Source organism: Rousettus aegyptiacus, unplaced genomic scaffold (assembly GCF_014176215.1).
Source record: "Rousettus aegyptiacus isolate mRouAeg1 unplaced genomic scaffold, mRouAeg1.p scaffold_m13_p_13, whole genome shotgun sequence".
NCBI lineage: Eukaryota > Metazoa > Chordata > Mammalia > Chiroptera > Pteropodidae > Rousettus > Rousettus aegyptiacus.
In genome coordinates, this window is record NW_023416288.1 from 64291864 (window position 1) to 64313694 (window position 21831).

The 21831-nt window shown below is 35.5% G+C and overlaps 1 protein-coding gene and 1 pseudogene across 6 annotated transcripts in view; one reads left to right on the forward strand and one right to left on the reverse strand.

Annotated features, from left to right (window-relative positions):
* GRM8 (glutamate metabotropic receptor 8) overlaps positions 1-21831 on the forward strand; it is a 674240-nt gene that overhangs the window by 242328 nt on the left and 410081 nt on the right. The window lies entirely within an intron of this gene.
* On the reverse strand, positions 1342-2649 carry LOC118610792 (annotated as a pseudogene).

Consider the following 21831-nt stretch of genomic DNA (forward strand, 5'->3'; position numbering starts at 1 on the left):
CTGTGATATAGCATATATCTTATGTACTTTTTCAAGTCAATGAAGATAATTCTAGTGATCTGAAACTCCTGTAAAATAGCATTGAGAAATGGGTTAAACAGTGATTGGTTAAGACCTAATCTCATCTTGAAAATTGTTTATGTATATAATGTATATTATATTATGTATACATATTTGTATATTAATAATTTTGAACATATTTCAAGGGATCTGAATAAAAGTCTATGTAGCTTCTGAGTCTAGTGGATTCATGGTAATGGAAACAGTAATTATGAAAAAATATTAAAATTTGGGCTTTAGTAACTTTAAGCATCAGTTAACTTGGATAATTGTATTAAGAACATATAACTACAAGAATTAATTTAACTGCAATAAAAAATTACAGAAAGATAAGAAAATCTTATTGTACCTTGATTGCTAGAGCAAGTTATGATAATAAATGAGACTTGAATTTTCTTTTATATATTTAACCCTGATGAAAAAGGAAATAGATATTTTTGAAAAGGTATCTGGAATATTCTAATAATAAATCTTTCATTAGTTCTGCTTTAATTACTAATAAACTCAAATTGCAGTTTTGCCCTTTGTATATTTAAAATACATAGAAGATAAGTATTTAGTTTGAGATCCCAATAAAATGAGTTTGCTCTTTTTATTTTTGTCATCCTGGCCAGTGGTGAAATTATTAATCACTACTAGATCCTCTGATTACACACTCAGCCGGTTTTAGTTTGTGGATGTTGATACAAATGTTGTCTGTAGAAAGTCATTTTAACACAAGCTGTTGAGGTTTGAAATCTATGGAAAAACATGTAGTGTAGGCTTCATGCAGGTGGCAAGAAAATGGGAACAGTATATAAAAATTGGCCAAAATGTGCTGAAATATTTTTTTTTGTACTTTTTAAAACTCCCATTTGTGTCAGTGAACTCAGTAAATTACCTCTAAAAGCTTTCCCGCCATCTTTCTCTCTCTCTCTCTCTCTTTCTGTGTGTGTGTGTGTGTGTGTGTGTGCGCGCGCGCGCGCGCGTGCGTGTGTGTGTTGTGGAAAAAGAATTTGGTGGAAACTGTGGGAGGAAGATGATTAGGAAAGTTATAAATAGATGAAATGAAGAGACAATTGTAGGTTCATATATGTTATAGGAGCCAAGAGGTACATCAGCCTGAAAAGTCTAAAATCATTTTCAGAGACCAAACAGGTTATAATTAATTCTTACTCCTAAATGAATCAGTAACTTTCATAACAAAATTATTCAGTATTAGTCTTATCTTTCTAAAGCAATAAATTCATGAAAAATAAATTTGATTCTTTAGATAATAAGGTGCCATGGTGGATTCTCGTGCAGGGTAATGACAGGCTACTTTTATTTTTTCTTATTAATACAGTATTTTTTTGTCTTCCCTCTGTTGAACCCTGAGCTAACCACTTTTCCTAGGCTGCTTGGGGAGATACAGGGAAAGGAACACACAGGGCAGAAGAGATATGGAAGAAAGAACTATAAGAGGTGGAGATGGCTCCTTCTCATGGAAAAGAGGATGAGAAAGGCCATCATCAGGCAAAAGACCGCCCCCCATAGCCTCCAGCAGGCAGAGCCCAGAATGGCATAGGAGAAGAGCTGTTGCTTCAGACGAGGGTTCCTGACATAACCAATGAGGAGGCTTCTAAATACAGTCCCAAACCCAGCCCCAGAGCCAACCATTTTGACTGTGGCATCCTCAGCACCAGTGAGCTTGTCTGCTTTGTCAGAATCCCTTGCAATGGTGCTGTTTTGGAAGGCACTGCTAAGGATAAGTGAGGTCAAGGGACAAGGGGCTGAGCTGCCGAAGCACTTACTCATCCGTCAGTGTCTCTGGTCGGTTGCTTCAGCACCACTGCAGAGAGTCATTGGCTCTGCAGCTGAGAGGTGATCCCGATCAGGGAGTGAGTAGGGGAAGGTGTACATTTTCAGGGAATGTGGAGCCATGGCCAGAGAGCTGCTCCTGGCTCAGAGAAGACAGAGAGAGTGATGACAGATGATTTTAAAGTTAACTGTGTCTTCGTGTGCATGATCAAATGCAAGAAAGGGAAATTGAGATGTTAAATCTTTTTGAGAGGTTTTTGTAATTTGGGTATGAGTAGTGATGGTCTAGATTATACAGCCCACTGGGAATGTAAGGAAGATATTGGTTCAAGAGATATTCTGAAGAGCTAATGATAAGGTTAAGAAGCTAGGAGTGGGGTCTTCCAAGAGGAAATGTCTAGTAGTTTGTTGTCTATTCGGGAATATAAATAATTAAGAGTAGTCATACCAAAAAATGTGATAATTGAAACTATAAAGCCTGGAGAACCCTTTAAGAGGAAATCAAGGACTCAGGCAAGAATTAACAGGCAAAAATTAACCCGTGGATAGAAGTTCTGAGAAAAAGAAGGCTGAAAAGAATACTAGATTCAAGTAAATCCTTAAACCATAAGTGCCATCTGAAGAATGTCAAGCAGGCTGACCACTGTGGATCTATACTCACTTCAGTGAAACAAAACCTTGCTACTATGAGGCTAAAAGGGAAATACACTAGCACTGAAACTTATAACTGAAATAGCCTTTTCCATTAACTGTTTACTTGTTATTGCTGGTTTTCACACTAGCACTAAGTTCCGTGAGAGCAGGCGCCATGTCTGTTTAGTTCATGGTTCTATATCCAGCAGCTAGAAAAGGAATTGATAAGTATTTGTTGAATGAATAAATGAGTACACGGTTGCACACTAATATTTAGCAGGAGATAAAGTCTGTGCAACTCCAAGAAAATGTTTGCTCGAGTGAAGAACAAAATGGGATCCTATTGAGAGAATGATGAAAATGTTCCAAATACTAGTCACTGACCACATGTGGCTATTGAGCACTTGAAATGTGGCTAGTACTGACTGAGTAACTGAACTTTAAATTTTATTTAATTTCAATTAACTTAAAATTAAATTTGAATAGCCACACGTGGCCAGTGGCTACTGTGTTGTACAGCACAGGTATATAAGGAGACTTTACCAGATAAGTAAACCTGCCCCTCTGGGCAGGTATAATCAGTGCCAGAGTAGTAGCTTTGCCAGGAACTAGAACTGGAATGGGGCTTGGGAAAGGAATTAAAAATTAGCTGCTTGGGCTGTTTTTATTAATCCAGACAGGAGGAATCTGCCAAACTCACATGATATCCTGGTCACTTCATCAAGAAAGAAGATTAGAGAGGTATTTGGGGCCAAAGCCATAGTTAGTAGTGTAAGAGTTGGGGGCAATCTGAACTTTGGCTCTGACCTGGTAACACTGGAGATTTTTGGTTCTTATTGTTGATGAAGGTATGAATTCCAACTCAGCGAGATTTAGAAGTAAGATTTATTGAATGTATATTTTAGAAGGAGACAGACCATGCTAAGGCAGACTGTAGTCCTGTGGAATTTGAGGAGTGAAAAGATAAAAGACAGAGTATTTTCCAAGGGAGGAGTAAGTTCTTAGTGAAGAGGGTTGTAGCAATCCAGAAGTGGGAAGGTCCATATTATATTAGGGCCACGATGGGTGGTACAAAAGCCTTCCTAGGAGATCGGCACGTGAGGTCATTTTGATTGACATTTGGCTGCTATGTAACACTTTGCCTAGTACACATATGCTTACCCAGAATTAAGTCTGTTATAATTAGATTCATGAACTTCTAGGCATAGGCATGATATTATAATGATGATAAAATGAGGCTGAGGTTGCGGGCAGGTTAGGGTAGTACCTTCTGCACAACTGTTCATGGCTGAATTAAACCAACTATAGGTTTATGGTCCTCCAGTCCTTTGTCTCTCAGGATGCAGGGGTGATTCTTTAATTACAAATGGGGTGTTCTTTGGGTAGTCTCTGGGCTGTCTCTGGACTGTCTTTGTTCCCCTGTCGCTCATGTCTGACTAATTACTTAACAGTAATAAAGTCGTGTTTACTCTGAGGGTCTTTCTGAACATATCTGTTAGGGGACTCTCTGCATGGCAAATGTCTCTGTAGATGACTGGAAAGAATTCAGGATTTAGGGATTCTGTTCGCCTTTCTTTGTACCACAATAAATAATTGTATCTGATCATTAAAAGATATACTGGGCACATATAATAAACTCAAACATTCACACACCCAGGAACTCACAGTATGGAAAAGCAACATTGTTGAATATTAAAGTACAGCAGATAATAAAAAACACTTATATATTTTAAAATACTTATTAAATTAGAGAAATATTTGTCAGATTATTATATTTATCTAATTTATATTAGATTTTGAAATACTCTACTGGGGGTTTTTGTTTTAGCAGATTTACCTAGTTACTTATAGCTTACTTAGGCAAATAGTAGAATTCTGATTTCCTTGAACTTTCTGTGACTGGGCCATGAGAGGAGGAGGGAGTTATGCAGGAGTGTGTAAAATTGGCCTCATATTCAGAATTCACCAAGTGATAATACATATCAACATCATATATTGAACTGTGTGTAGGAGCAGATGTTTGGCATGTTTCAAGCTACTTTTGGGAATAGTCTCTATTGAAGAAAGGAAAGTACGCTTCAAATTCATTCACATAATTTATGAAAGTGAATAGGGATTTCTCACAAAGGAAGAATGCTGGACAGACTATTATATTTAGCAAGATAAAGCATGCTGTGTGCAAATTCCCAAAGTCAGCCAGTATAGCAGAGGACAAAGAGATATTAATATATTTCTGGGGAAAGAGATTAGCTCTCTAAAGAACAAACAGGCAAGAAAATACAAGATTCTCTTAGGGTTTTCTAAAGGCTTGATTCACTTCCCTAAGGCTAACCATTTGTTATCATTGTTTTTATAATAGAATATGTTTTGCAAGAACCTAATTTGCACCATGGGAAAATGTTTGAATATTGGAATCTTGAGGTTGAGAGGGACTTTCAAAGATTATCTAGTCCTACCACCTATCTTATGCTTGAGTTAGTTTTGCAAAAGCCGTGCCAAGGATCTTCCACCATCTGGGGAGAGTGGTCAGTGGCTCCCAGGCTGAGCCATTTCATCCTTGGAGAACTGTGACACTGGGACGCTCTTACAGCATCTGCTTCTGCAGCTTTGAGCCTTTCATTTATTTATCCTTCTTATAACTATTGGGGTCAAACACCACCTCCAATTCTTTTTCCCATATCTTAGGATATTTGTACATGATTATCAGATATCCAAAGCTAAATATGCCTGATTCCTTCAAAAATGTCTTGGATGTTATCGATTTGAGTATTTGTACATCTCAGGTCACTCCCGAATGTACCCAGTTGGTCCATACTTATCCTGTAGTACTTCAAGGGTGGTCTAGGCTGCACAGGAACAAGTTGGTCTTCTTTTTCCTCTTGCCTTTCCTCCCCTTCTTTCTTCTTCCCTCTCTTCCCTCTTCTCCTCTCCTCTGCATTGATTCTATGCTACCTGTATTCATTCATTCACAAACATTTCATTTACTGTTGATTCATATTAACCTTTCTTTAGATTAAAATCTCTAAGCCTTTGTTGCATGGATTGCTACCAAGCCATTCCTACTCTCTATTCTGTACAAAATAGCTCTCCCTTGGGACTAATTACCTCATTTTAAATTGATTTCTATTACCTTTCATCTTACTAGATTTAACCCGTGTTTCTAGTCTGTCAACTCCTTTTTCAATCCTGATTCAGTCATCCAGTATGGTCACTGTCCCTCTTACAAAATTTATGCTGTCCTCTCTATATTTTCTCTCAGGACATTGAGTAAAGCGTTTAAACAGATGGAATCCAGGAAAGAATCTTTCTATGATGCTGCACACCTAGAACCAGGTTGATGTTGCTCCATTAATTGGATATTGGATAGCTGTTGAAATTGTTACTAATTCGCCTTACTATTTATTCATTCAGCTTCTTCTTACTTCATTTTGTGCACAAGGATAAGTTGAAAGATCTAAAGGTATCTCTGAAGGTCATGAATGCTAGGTCTCTATGTTTTCTGTAATCCTAGGAATTATACCAAAGAAGGAAGGACCATTTGACTATTACTCTTTTCTCCTGAAATTTTCTCCTGGATTTTTTCCTGTGTTTAGCATATTTCTTTTCATGCAAACAACACCCTTTGATTCTCTAACAGACATGTAAGCTTGAGAGAAGAATATTGGAAACAGCTGGATATTCAGATAATTATTAGAAATAGTAATGGCATTTTATGGGAATGCAAAACATAATATCAAAATGCCTTGACATATCAAGTGAGATCTAGTACTTTCTAAAAAGCAGAGGATTTGAAATAATTGATGTTTTTGTTAAAACAAATCAGAATCTCCAAACTGTTGCTAATGCTTATTTTTAAAGGTTTTTTATTTTTATTTTTATTTTGCAAAGACTGAAAATATTTAAAGCTATTCCATACACCAATGTTATGAAACTTTAAGGAAATTTATACACATTTTGGTCAAAATAAATAAGGTAAACAAAGAATCTCTCAAGAAAGATAAAACCTTGTGGAAAATTGTATGCAGATGAGTTGGTTGGATATTACAGTGGTGGATGTAATTGAAGAATTACAAGACCAGTCTTTGTCTTCTTATGTGGAAAATAGGGGTTCCATTCATGGGGCAACTAAACCGTCTAGGACAGATCAGTTTAAAAAAAATACAGTTCTCATATTTAGAGTAAAATAAGAACTAATTTCCTATAAAGATATTGCCGCTTCTTCCTCACTTAAGTTGACAGATATTCTCTAAGACCAGTGTGACTGTGTCTAATGTCCTTATTCGAGTGACTAAATTTTATATTAAATTATATTCTGCATGTGCAGTCTTTTAAATTATGTAGACATTTTGTTGAATTTCATGATATCTTATATTTCCTATTCTGTAATTAGAAACATGAAAATTTAAGAATATAACAGTTTAAAAAATTATTATGGTAAATATTGACTATATACTATAGAAAGGGATTTAATGAGCCAGAACTAAAAGAGATTTCCAAGGTACAAAAAACTATTTTTAGAAGTATAGATTTCCTTAATAATTTGTGTGTATGATACCAATACAGTAAGAAAATGAGAAAATTATTCATACTCATGTACTTTTCTATTTTAATTATGATTACAATGGTTTGTCACTTTTTTGGACCTTTATAAAATGTCCTTGAGACTCCATAACTTACACATCTTATTTTTGTCCATGTGGATTGAATCCTAACTAGAAAACTATTAGTTGTTGGTGATCCCATTCATTAAAGGAGGGATGGCTAGTCACAAGATAAGCATGAGTTAAAATAAAATTTTCGTAGTTGACATTCGCAAATAGAGCTATGACTTTACATCAACGTTTCATTAGGGATTTACTTTCTTAGATTTTTCAGAAGCTTTTTATGTTTTGTAACACTTTGCAAGCTACAATATAAAAATCAAGATGGAAAATGAAAACTTACTATGGCCAAGTCCTGGAAATGTGTGTGACCTCTACCATCCTCCCTTATCCCTGAAAGTAAATCATATTTTGCTTCCATTAAAAGTGTCCCCCAGTATTCCTCAAGTCTCCGGACTGGAATTAATGTTTATAAGAAAAAAATTGTCTTGGCCCGACACCTTCCTGCTGACTCTCTTATGATCTGGTTAGCTCAATCAACAGACTGATTCGTTCTCATCATGTGGGTAACTGCGTTCAGTGAGAAAAGCCTGTTTCAAGTTTAGAGGGTGAATTGTTATTAAATCGAGTGGAAATATTTTTGTCTCATTAACAGTCTGTGGGATAATATGGTGGATTATGATATTAGACTATGTTGCAGTTCTAAGGATGGGCTCCTAACCTGTGGCTCTTCCAACTTTGAGGCATTTGAACTTTGAGCTCCCCTTGCAGTTATCACATTGACTAGGTTAGTGTTTCTCGACCAGAAATGCACATCACTAGAATCTGGGAGACAAGCCCCAATTCACATATGTACCTACTGTATTTTATCAATTCCAGGATGCACATTATTTTTTACATTTTCTCATTTCTGAAATGTGAATGTACTTTCCATTAGTTTAATCATGTATAATTACAGTATAATTACAGAATTTTCTTTCTTACTGGTACATAAAATAATAGTGCATCTTATAATCAATGACATCTTAGAGACAATGAAATACAGACTATATCAGAATCTCTGAGAGGGAGGGTGGCTCACTGTATGAATTTTGCAAAAGTTCTCCAGGTGAGTCTGATGTACACTGCTGGCTTATCAATACTTTGAACTAGCTCTTGGCGTATTTCCTCAATTAACAATAATAATAAATTGCTGCCACACATTGACTTTTCCCCTGCCAAGAACTGGGCTAAGCACTTTCCATATTTTTATCTCATATTTTAATGCTCACAACAAACCTCGCTTTGTGGATTAAGAAACTGAGGCTTAGAGAGATGAAATAAACTTCCCAAGGACACACAGATGTTAGTGAAAGAGCCAGGATATGATCCCAGGTGGGTGTGATTACAAAGCTCTAACCACTACATTATATAGCAGTGGTCCTTAAAGTGTGGTCAGCAGACCAGCAACATCAGCATTCCCTAGGGACATATTAGAAATGCAAGTTTTAGGTTTCTACCCCAGATCTAAGGAACGAGAATCTCTAGAAGCAGTAATGTATTTTAACAAGCACCCCAGGTTATTTGGATGCATCCTAACATTTGAGAACTATTGTTATATAGCATAGAAGTCTCCTACAATAAGAATATAGGAGGCATTGCTAATAAAGATAGGGCCTAATAAAGTTTATTGGATAGCTGGCTGGCTCATATTGTAATCCTAAAATAATGCCATATTTGCAAGGTTGACTAAGCTTTTAGTTGCTTAATAACAAATAAAATTGCATTTGCTCAAATGTGCTTTAATTATAGTTCCCAGTAGGCAGAACTATGGTAACAAAATATACTAGGCTCTAATGTTTTTTGCGTAATGAGCATAGTAAAAGCATTTAGTGCAAATAAATTACAATTCCCCATATAAAATGAGAAAGCTCTAGAAGAAGCCTTTCTTTGGTCTGACATCCTCTTGTCCTCAGTCTTAGTCTAATCCTATTATTCCCTTTATTCAAAAATACCGAACACAGTATTTTTATTCCCGAGAGGAAAGGATGAACTGAAAAGATCTCTTCTTATATTATCTTGGGTTGATAGATTGGTTAAATCTACCATTTGTAATGCAGAGAGAAATAAACAGTTTCTGAACAAAAGCTGATTAAAGAATTTAGTTGAAAAGAACAAAGAACTTGCTTACTTAGTGGGAAAAAAAATTGATTGACATTAAGGAATTAAGTATCCCAAAAGGATAAATAAATTTGATTCCAAGAAGAATAGGCAGTTTAAAAAATAATATACCAAAGCGACAAAGTGTAGAGATGCCTGGTGAATATGATTATACCTACCCAACATCAGTACAACTACTTGAAAAGCGCAGCATTCAAATAGCAATTTTTTTGCTCTGCATGATGCAAAATAAGCAATTTGATTTTTCTTTTTCCACTAAATTGACTGGTTCTTGAATTCATTATTTGACCTGCGGTACAGTATTATCAATGGCATTTCCCGGATGACTGAACTAAGTAGATGTCTTATTGTTAATTTTTTTTTCCCTAGAAGATGTGTTTGAGGATGAAGATACTGATAATTGGAAAACAGGGAAGCATAGCATTCAGAACTTGGGAGTGGAGATTTTAGAAGCATGAGCGGGTCTCAGATTAGAAGACATGGTGTTTGGCTGCAGTGATCAGCAGGCCCTGTCTCCACCTCCACGGCTGGTACACACTTATTAGCACAGATTGGTGCCTTGTAAATATGGCAAAAAGGTGTAGAGCCTTGTTTCAAATCCTAAAATACTCCCTTTTTGATATCAATTTCTAACTTCTCTATGATTTGTGACTTAAATCTCAAAATTTATACCTAAGAGTTATTTTTTGGGGTCTTTCTGCCTTAAATGAATCTCTGAATTTCTGTCTTGTATACCCCAATCCTGTGGCTACCTGTGCCCCTACCCAGCTTAGACTTCACCACTAAGAGCCTATGACATACTGTTTGGGCTGCCTCTTGGAAATTAGCCTTTTTCATAGACTTATGGGGGAGAAGGAGTTGGTCAAGTAGGCTTGCATGATTGTTAATTTGGGCAACTCTAATAGATATAATTATTTGTTTTGGTTTCAAAGCTTGGCTTTTGCTTGACATTGCAATAACAGTCAGCCAATCTAAGCAAATGGTCGTTCTTATAATGAGGATGCAGAGGAAGACCCACGAGTGGTAAATGGGGTTGGAAGTCATTGCAACTAAAACTCGATGAAATTAGAGAAATAGATTATAACTAACACAGAAATGCTTTCTTGGCCATGATTTAATGGCTTCGCAGTTTTCATTTCTAGAGCATTTACATACTTCTCAGTTGTCTAATAGATAAATCTTATACAATAGCATTATGCCATAATGATGACACAATGGTAAACTATATATTACATCTAATGGATATTAAAAGTGGTAGTTTCTCCAAGACCAGTATATGTCTATAAGACATTTTTATAAGCTGATGCCCTAAAACACATTTACATCTGCATATGTATCTTGTGCATTTATAGGTGCACATTTAACTATGCATGAATATTTATATATTCATACACATGAATTGGGATTTATTATGAGTGCTGAATATGGAATTGTAAAGTCATGGAGGCTTAAGGCAGTTTCCTGAAGACCTACATTTGCTTGATTATGATTTATTAGTTTAAACTTTACCAGTTTTATATTAATAGTACTGTTCTCTTTGAAGAGACGACTATTATTTCAAAGCTTATTAGGACTATATATGCATTTCGGACCTATTTAATACTTACCAAATTGGATTAAAGCGATAGTATATGAAATATTATAAGTGTCTGAAAATGAAGGCTGCTTTCTATTTTATGTGATTGAACATTTCAAGATGCTTTCAGGCATTTTTAGAGACACATTCATTTTGGGGGGCAAAAGGAAGAGATGATTTTCTAGAAAGACAAAAATGGAGAAGCAGGGCCCATATAATGTGCCTGAGATTGCTTCCCCCTTCCCCCAAGGAGGGTAGATTTAAGAGGTTGGCAGATAACCTTATAGAAACCATCTCATCCATGGCCCCAGTGTAAGATATCCTTATGGTCCAGGCATTCTGCATCTCAGGGTGAATGCGTCCAACAGCAGATATAGGATGAGGGAGTCTCATGGATCAGGAATTTGCTTTGTGAATCTCTACTTTTTTCTTCCCTGAGGAGTTCAGGACTGGTAGGGTTGGGCCATAGGAGTGATGTTAAAACATTACAAACCCTGCAGCCCCAGTCTATGAATGATGGACGCTTTACCTCTCTCTCCCGCTCTTACCCTTGCCTGCCCCTTGACACTTGCACTTCAGAGCAGTTAGAACCATACTGGTCCATCTCCCCTAAAAGCAATTCTATTTTTTATTGACTTATTTTTTTCTCTGAAGATCTAGGAAGAGCCTTGGGCTGCATGTTATTATTTCTATTGGTCTCAATGAGCTTTCTTTTACTTAGAAAGACCTGTTTAGTAAATCAAAAGTTTTCTGCCTGGGTCACCTGACTAGTACAATAGTTTTTCCAATTATGTTGCTATTAAAAGAAAACACATTTGTTCTCTAAACCCTCAGTATAGAAATCACGATGTACATGTTTTTCTTTTTCAAGGGAAGGTAATCATATTATTTTGTAGGAAAATGTCCAGGGCACAAGCTGACACCTATTGTTTCCCTTTCCTTTTAAGGTGACATAATCACGAGCAACTTTTAGAAATCGCTGTAGTGCATAAATTTTTTCTTTTATTCTTGTGGAAATACGTTTTGGCTCTTGCTTCATTTTCTCTGTTTTAATCTAACTTTAACAATATTTTTGAGTACTTACTATGTACCACACTTTGCGCTGGGGACTGGAGATAGGAATGTGAAAAGATATGAAGTTCACAATCTTGCAAGAAAAAATTCGCTGTTTTGTGCTTATTTCTTTACAGGTATAAGTATATGAGAAGCGTGTCCACAGTGTACCAGGTGACACGGGGGCGGGGTAGTTATGGGAGAGAGCAGTCAGAAATTACTTCATGAAGGAGGAGCATTCTGAACTCATTTTTGAGCAAATAAGGGATTTAAGGATATATTAGAAAAAAAAAACACCCAAAAACCTCTAGGGAGGGTGAAAGAGGCATGTTTTTATTTTATAACTAGAGTAGGATATATGGCAGAAAACTTCCACAAAAAATTAATCATACTAAGAAGCATATTTGACAGTGGGAGAACAGATTCAAGACAATTTGTGCTTGTATCACAAAAACACACAAATCTGGGATAAGTTTGAATTGCTATCCTTTTCTTTAAAAACATGATGGAAATGACTGAATAACCATGATAATGTTTTAATAATTCAGTGCAGTAAACTAACTGAGATTAAAAAATGCTTCACCTGTTAATGTCGGTTATTTTTATTTATTTAGATAATGTATTAAGAAGTTTAGTTTTCTTAGAATCTTCTTTTCCTTAGCAAACCTACTATCTTTGTATATAGAACAAAAGTAAATTCTGGCCCAATATCTATCAGAAATTATAAAATCCCGATTAGTTAGATTCTGATTAATGAGGTTTTTATGGTATCAACTAAAATGCTTTTGCTTAGGTCACTGAAAACCGACTAAGTGCCCCTTTCAAAAAATGCTCTCTATTCCTGATCTGAAAACAAAAATACTCTCTATCGGCCTGCTTACAAGTAGTAGCTCTTTCTCAGGCTTCATTGCTCTTCGCTTCTGCGCTATTTTGTATTTTACCCATATATTTATTTGAATAGTTATCACAGGATTGCAAATAGCTCTTTGAGGTTAGTTATCGCTGTATCCCCTGACACTTAAATGAACAAATGACAATGTTCATGTGTTTGTTAACATTCTTCATAATGTTTTTGGTAAGAGATTGTCAGCTTCTGCTGCTCATTGGGATCACCTCAGAGCTTTAAAAAATATTGATGTTTGGGTCTTACTCCCAGAGAGTCTGAGTTAATTGGTCTGAGGCGTGGCCTGAGCATCAAAAGCTCCCCAGGTGACTCCGGTGTGTGGTGAGGATGAGAACAGTGATCTAGATATGTTGTCCATACTGTAGACAATAGTCACAGGTGGCACTGAGTGCTTGACATGTGGCTACTTGAAGTGAGTATAAGTGTAAATATGTATACCAGCTTTTGAAGGTTTAACAAAAAGTGTAAAATAGCTCAATAATTTTCATGATTACATATTGAAATGGTAATATTTTTGATATTCAGGGTTAAATAAAATTCACTTAATTTATACTGATACCTTAATCAATTATAAAAGTAAAATCAATTTTACCTGTTTCTTTTTTGAGGTAACTACTCGAAAATTTAAAATTACATATGTGACTTGTATCATATTTCTGTTGAGCAGTGCTGTTCTAGATGATGTCTGGAATGGGAGAGACAGAGAGGTTTATTAACAAAATAAATGCTTAATAAATGCTTTCTGGAAAATTAAATTGATAGTGCTCATGCTTTGTACAATACTTGGTATAAATAGTTCCTCTTCATAGCTATCTATATTTACTTAAAATAATTCAGATTCGACTAATACTTATTGATTGCATGCCTTTTGGAAGTTATTGTGGTAAGAAGAGTAATAATGTTCATGATTTAGACAGAATAAACCAGTGACTATGGTATCAGATATGTAAAAATGAAATAGCACTATTGAAAATGTAGTAGTTAACTGAAACTACCCCAAAAAAAGGAAAATTGAGAATATAGAATGTTATTTTTATCATTACAATTGTATTATCATGCAAGTAAAGATATTCTTCCTAAACTAGAGTCTGTCTGGTGAAAAAAATCCAAAACCCTGATTGAGTTATTTGGTTTGCATGCAGAAGAGATAAATGAATTATTTATTTAAACACACACAAACATATATGTATGTTTGCAAAGTTTGGAAAGTGATCTATAGGAAGAGAAGATAAGGTCAAAGATGTCTAAGGTATTCATGAATAGAGAGTTAACTATAGAATTGAAGACATTAGACAACCAAACCATCTTAAATACTGAGCACAAAACTTAGTTTTGGGGGAGAGTATGCAGGAACAACTTGACCTATAGGGCAAGCCGCTGGGCAGAGCAAATATGTGGGTGGTCGGAGTAAAACATGTGCTGCAGGCTTAGCTGATTGGATTATCATGGTGGGCAACATTTGCACTAACCACAGGTAGTCAAAGAAAATGATGTTAAGTGTTTTAAGCAAGCTCTTATTGAAAGGGATTGGTTAAAATTGGAAATTGCTAACTGTGAGTTATTAAGAGACACAGTATCCATAAATCAATTAAGGTGCATTATATTCTATTCCATTGCCAGCATTCATTTAAACATAAACAACTGTATGTTCTACTTGCAGTAGCACAAATCAAAAGTTTAGGATATTTTAACATATTCTATAGTGTCTGTCTTTTGTTGAAATAAAATGAAATACTGTTTTCAATTTGGTTTCTGATAAGCTTGACGGGAAATAAATTTGTATTCAGCAAATTCCTGGTGCTATAATCTTATTTTTGCTTTGCTTCCCAACATCTTGACCTTACGAAGCAGTGTGGGGGCATTTTGAAAAGCTGGGCCTTGGCATCTGAACAGACCTGGTTTGAATATTATCTTAGTCATTCACTGTTTGACCTTGGCCAAGTTGCTTAACCTACCCATGCCTCAATTTGCTTTGCCCTAATGCCTACATTTCAGGGCTATTTTGAGGGGGAAATGTAAAACTCATTGCCTAGCATATGTAAGCCTATAAAAATATTGTCATTATTTTTACAAGGTTGAAAAGCATTCTGACCAAGATAGTTTTTGTGTAATCAAAAACTATAATTAAAATTAGTATTTTATATGTGGAGAATATTATTACTACTTCTAGCCCTCCGAGTTTTGAAGGCGAGGAAGAGGGGTGTAGAAGAGAAAGTTTAGGGAAGGGAGAATAAGGGCATATGGCATCAGCAAGAAAATGTTCCCATTTATAGTTGGAGCCACTGGGGAGTTAAATTTCCTCTACAGTAGATACAAAGGAATATTTAAGACCAGACTAGATGAGTGTGGAGGTAGCAGAGCTGGGTGAGCTTCCTCTGATGGGGAAGCAGGGCTCAGCTCTGTATAACAAGCAGCCATCCAAGCAAAAAGCATTTCTCCTGCCCTTCCTACAAGCCTAGGGACAAGTGCTTTCTTTCAAGATCCTGGGACTCTATTAATGTGCTGCCTGATATGTGGTTGGTGAGCAGAACATTCCAAAGCATCCATCCTCAGGATCTGTAGAATTGAAGACATGTCAGGAAGCACCTGCTATGTTGTGTTCAGAGGCAGGGGCAAACCCAGCATCAGCCTGCTTAACCAGAGCCAGGCACATAGTAGGAATGCCATAAGTATTGATAAGATCCAAATGACATACATTCTACACTTTATAGCCCCCATGAGTATCTGCGGCATGAACAGTTCAAGCTTTATTTCAGAAAAATGAGAATTTTGTTATATTCCCTTATACACGGTGATGATATAAGAGAGGAAAAGAGAATGGAAATCAATGATAAATTAAGCAAAGGGTATTAACTTCGAAAAGACAAGCCCATTAAATGCTTCTCAAAATTCTGCATCTGCTTGTTTTACAAAATGCTTTGATCAATGAAATGCAGTAGGTGAGGAGTTTCACACTTAGCTATTCTTTCTCCAAAGCCTATTTGGAATGAACCAGAAAATCACTTTTTTTTCCCCTAAGCTTAACCTTTTTACATAGAAAAAGGATTTCTGTTATCTTCATTTAAAGTAAGACTTAGATAACTAATATCAATTGAGTTTTGAGAGCTATATGCTTCGTCCTTTAGCTATGATAATATGGCCAGACATATGATAATATGTCTTTATAAAAATGAAGAAAGAGGATTGTTTAATATTTGCAAGAAAAGAACAGGCTCCAATTTTAGGCATCACATTTGTTTATGTGTCAGTCATCCATAATGATGAAGGAGAGGTATCTCCCGGAGGTGGGCATGTTCATTGCTGAATTTTAAGTATTGCTAAACTGTTTAGCAGGGGGATTTGGGATATCACGCAATTCACATAGAAAGTGGGAGCAGGAAGAAAAGAGCAAAATTCAATGACATTGTTTTCAAAATAGGAATAGTTTGGATGTTAAAATGTATCTGCTTGGAAGTGACGTAGCCCAAAGCCATTTGCACATTTCAATTCAATTTTTTATATGTATCTGAGAAAAATCATGCACAAATAACTTTTGTAGGTTTAGAAAAAAGCCAAATCTAGGTTCCAGTCTAAGGTGTGAACATTTCTTGGATCTACCCAAAATATATTAAGACGATTGCTTCTGCTTCTCTCCTGATAACCATCTTCTCTGAATATATAACTTTATAAACTATAAAATATTTCATTTTTAATTCTAAGCCACCATTCTAAGAACAGTGTTGTCTTTAGGCCAGAATAATGTTATTAATTACATTATTATTATTTTTTATTCCTGTTCTAATAAAACGTTATCTGCTTTTTGATAATGAAAGCTGTGTTTTCTGTTCTCTGTACTTTCAAAGCTAAGACATCTCAATTGTTTTTTAGGGAGAGTACTTTTTACTTTTTATTTTTTTTTGCTTGAGTCTTTGAAGAAGGCAGAATGAAATAGCATTGTATTAGTAGATTTGTCTTCATTTGTAGACTTCGGCTAACTGTGACATCATCTGACTCTGTTTTGATAACAAAGATGATGCATCTTTGCAGCAGATTTTTTTTCTCACCACCTATTGCCAGGGGCTTGTCAGAGTAGAAAAATTGGAAGATTGATTGGTGTTCTTTTCTTATTTATTGATTTGCTTGGGTTTCTGGCTGACCGATGTATAAGATACCATGGATTATGTGTATGAGAAGAAATAGTAAAGAGCTCAAAAATATAAATAATAAAGGCTATCATTTGTTAAATGCTTACAATTTGCTAGGCACTTGTGGTAAGTACTTTATACATATTATCTCTTTTAATCTTCAGGACAATTGGATTTTTTGATGAAGAAGCTGAGTTTAGAGAGGATAATTAATTTATTCAAAATCGTACAGCTAATAATTAATAAAGTTGATTTCAACCTAAGTTTATCTGACTTCAAGACTCAGACCAGATGGCCTCTGATCAAATTATGATTTGTGATCATATTAAATTCAAAATATTTGAGCCAGGAATTTTACTAGGCATTGTGGGAGGATGTGGAGACCACAAGAAGTTCAGAGTCATGTACACAAATAATGAAATAATAATTGTAAGCAAGTTTTACAGGTGAACTTTAGGTTTTTTCCTTTTTGCTGGAAATCTCTGAGTCTTTCAATCCCAGAAAGTATACGCTTTCTTTCCAAAATTTGGATCCCATGTCCATTGGTCCAAAGTGTACTATGAGGAAGATATAACTTTCTATGACTTTCTCCTAATCCCAAGAAAATATCATCATCTCTCAAATAAGGAATCAAATATAATCTTTAACCAAAAGGTTTCCTTTATTCTCCAAGTTCACTTTGACAACTTTTGCCTCTAAGTACTCCATCTTTTTCTGTCTTCCAGGCCTCTGACATAGCTTTGGTTTGGGGACTCTACATCTCTGGTCTGGTCAACTACAGTTTCTCTTCTGTCAGCATTGACACCACTCTCTGTAGTCTGTCCTTACGGCCTCTTACGGTGTTTTACTCTCAATTAAAGATTAAATCAAACCAGTCCTTAATGTTCTGTGGATTCAAGACCCTCTGAAGTGAAGCTAATCACCTCTACTCTCATTCACAGTCTTGTCTCAAAGTGACTCTTGCATATTCACTGGACTCATCTCCTTTTATCTATAGGCCTCCTTCAAACATCTGCCCACATCAAATTTTACCATGTTTGAGAAACTTGTTATGGAGTCACTAAAGCAAATTTTGAGTCCAGGTGTATTTTCCATGTTGGTCATTCCCTCACAGCAACTATGACATTGAGGAACTTTATTGTTGTACTTCTTCATGAAATAAACCAAGTTCTGTGTTGACTATTTGATATTTCAGTACCTGGGGTGGGAGGTGGGGAACACATAGAGAAAACTCTTAATATAATTAACATGCTCTTTTCCATGTAGATATTTCTTGAAGGGAAGAGATTCCATGATTATCTAATTCTTTCAGAGAAGTAGAGGAAACCCTTTTATTATAGGTTTTCTACTTTTTTTTCGGTTAACATTTTTTTTAAATCTTAATTTTTTAAAAAATTTAAGTATAGTTGGTATACAATCCTATATTGGTTGTATTAGTTTCAGGTGTATAATATAGTGATTTGACATTTTTATACTTTATACTGTGATCACCCGCTAATTCTAGAAATCATCTGTCACTGTGTAAATGTATCACAATATTGTGGATGATTTTAGTGCTTACTATTTTTGTTCAGCTCTCAGAGAGCTTTCTTACCTTCTAAGCATACGCTCTCTCTACATCAGCGCTGTGGTTTAACCCCTCTGAGGCACCAGAATTGTCTGTGGAACCTTTAAAAACTGTTAACACAGCAGTCCCACTCCTGTACTTCTGTTTCTGTAATATGTTACCCAGAGTTGAGAAAGATGCATGTGCTCATTAGAAGGGCTTCCATTGCATAGATTATTTCTCTTTTTCCAGATCTATCCTCATGACTCATTTTCACAGTAATAGTAGGCTCTGTCTTGGGTGAAGAATTCCATTATGAGAGCAAAGAAAAGATAAACTTTGCAAGTTTAATTAGGCCTAAGAATAAACTTTGTTCCTAGTATATTCTGTGGTGAATTCTGACAAGATTCGTCTCTCCTCATCACAAGTTATGGATCCCTTCATATCACATGCTTGTTCTTTTTCCCTGTTCACGTTCCTGCCAAGTTAACAACAAACATATCAGAAAGTAATAATGAAATCACTGTGGCCTCTTCAGTTATATTTTCATTAAAAAAAAAATGCTGAAGAAGAGCATAATGGGAATTAGCATTTCCTGAGCACCTACTGTCAGACACTATTTTTAGTGGCTTTATATACACTATTGTTTCTAATCAAACAATAAACTCTGAGCTATTATTAGAGTTATTATTTGTCTTTTACAAATGAAAGTGAGGCTCAGAGAGATCAAATAATAATAAGTAATATGGTGGGATCCATCTAACTCCAGAATCCATTGTCTTTTCTCTCATTACATTTCCTGTTTGGGGACTTTCAAACCTCAAAGGTGACTATGCATCTTTCTCCCCTTTCTTTTCAAAATAAAATTAAATACCCTAATTTTATAGTGATAAACTTAGATTCTATAAAATATTTTCACATGCACATTTTTGTTCCCATAACTTTAAATTGTTTATTTTTAGGTAGTTGACTATATACCAAAATTGAATGAATTTGATTCTCTGTGCTGAGCATTTCACACAAATATGTGCAAAGGCTGCCATTTAATTTACTCAGCTCTCAACTTCAGTTCCTTTTTTATTATTAAACCTCTTCAATATTATTATTGAACCACTTCAAGTTCCTTTTTATTATTATTAAAAATGTGAATGTAATAAATCTAATGAAACATGTGAAGGACCTATATAATGAAAACTATAAGACCCTATTAAAAGAAACCAAAGAAGATACAAAAAAAATGGAAAGATATCCTGTGTTCTTAGATTGGAAGAATCAACATAATTAAAATGACCTTATTACCTAAAACATTATACAGATTTAATCCCCATCAAAATCCAATAAGCATTTTTTAAAGAAATAGAACAACAACAAAAAATCATCAGATTTGTATGGAAGCACAAAAGATCCCAAATTGCCAAAGCCATTCTTAGAAAAAATAATAAGGCTGGAGGCTTCACTCTGCCTGACTTCAAATTATAATACTAAGTGACACTAATCAAAATGGCATGGTATTGGCAGAAAAACAGACATACAGACCAGTGGAACAGACTCAGGAGTACAGAAATAAACCCATGTTTATATGGGCAAATAATTTTCAGCAAAAAAGCCAAAAACATATGGTGGAGAAAGGAAAGCCTCTTCAATGAATGAATGGTCTGGGAAAACTGGAAAGCCACCTGTAAAAGAATGAAACTAGACTGTTGTCTATCACCACACACCAAAATTAACTCAAAATGGATTTAAGACCTGAATATAATACCTGAAACAATAAAACGTGTAGAAGAAAACATAGGACCTAAACTCATGGACCTTGGACTTAAAGAGGATTTTATCAACTTGACCTCAAAGGCAAGGGAAGTAAATGAATGGGACTACATCAACCTAAAAAGCTTCTGCTCAGCAAGAGAAACTGTAGACAAAGGAAAGAGACAACCATATGAATGGAAGAAGATGTTTGCAAGCAACACCTCTGATAAGGGCCTAATGTCCAAAATATACGAAGAATTTATACAACTCAGTAATAACAAAAAAAGAACAATCCATTAAAAAATGGGCAGAGGACCTGAATAGACCCTTTTCCCAAGAAGACATACAAATGGCTAACAAACATATGAAAAGATGCTAATCATCACTAGCTATTAGGGAAATTCAAATCAAAACCACCTGTTAGAATAGCTATAATCAATAGGACAAGTAATAACAAATGCTGGAGAGGATGCAGAGAAAAATGAACCCTCATACACTGCTGGTGAGACGGTAAATTGTTATGGCCACTGCGCAAAACAATGTGGAGGTTCCTCAAAAAAATAAGAATTGACCTACCATATGATCCAGCAATCCCTCTACTGGATATTTACCCCAAAGACTTGAAAATTCATATCTAAAAAGATATTTGCACACCGATGTTCATAGCAGCATTATTCATGGTGGCCAGGACATGGAAGCAACCAAAGTGTCCTACGATAGATGATTGGCTAAAGAAGCTGTGGTACATAAATACAATGGAATATTATTCAGCCATAAGAAGAGATGAAGTACCACCATTTGTGACAACATGGATGAACTTTGAGATAATCATGCTAAGCAAAACAGACTGAAAAAGTTGAAAATCACATGATATCACTTATATGTGGGATATAAACCTAAAAGCAACAATGAACAGGACAAACAGAGACTCATGGACATGGACAATAGACTAGTGGTTACCAGAGGGAGGAGGAAGGAGGGAAGGACAAGGGTGAAATATGTGGTGACAGAAAGAAATCTAACTATGAGAGGTGAATACACAATGCACTGTATATATGACTTACTGTTAAATTGTACAGCTGAAACTTATTGGATTCTGTTAGTCAATGTCACCATAAAAAAAAAATAAGAATGTGATGACTAGAAGAAAATTTCTATAATCATTGGGAAAATCCCCCAAAACAAACATCAATGTGTACTCATGAAATTGGTGAAATTGTCAGACTGGTCTTTTGTTAAGGAAATTAGGGGAAAAACGGAAACCTTATAGAGATTCATGTATTTATTAGAGGCAGCACAATTAAGCAGCAATGTAATGCAGAAAAGAATTTCTTAAAATGTTGGAATCTGAAGTTTACTGATTGAATAGGGAAGGAGACCCACAGGGATTTGTTAACAGGAAGACAGACTTGAATTGACAGGAACAATTAATCTCTGGAGGCCAGATAAAGAAAAATAGCTCATTTGGGTCTGTGGAATACCCTCAAATACCAATGAATACTAATTATACGAAATGAATTATTAATGTTGATCCTGGCTCCTGGGAAAGAGGGAATGGTCTTGGAAACTGCTAGTGTAATGGGAGATTTGGGGCCCCCTGTTTAAATTAATTAATTAATTAATTAATAACCCCTTTAGTCAGCAGAAAG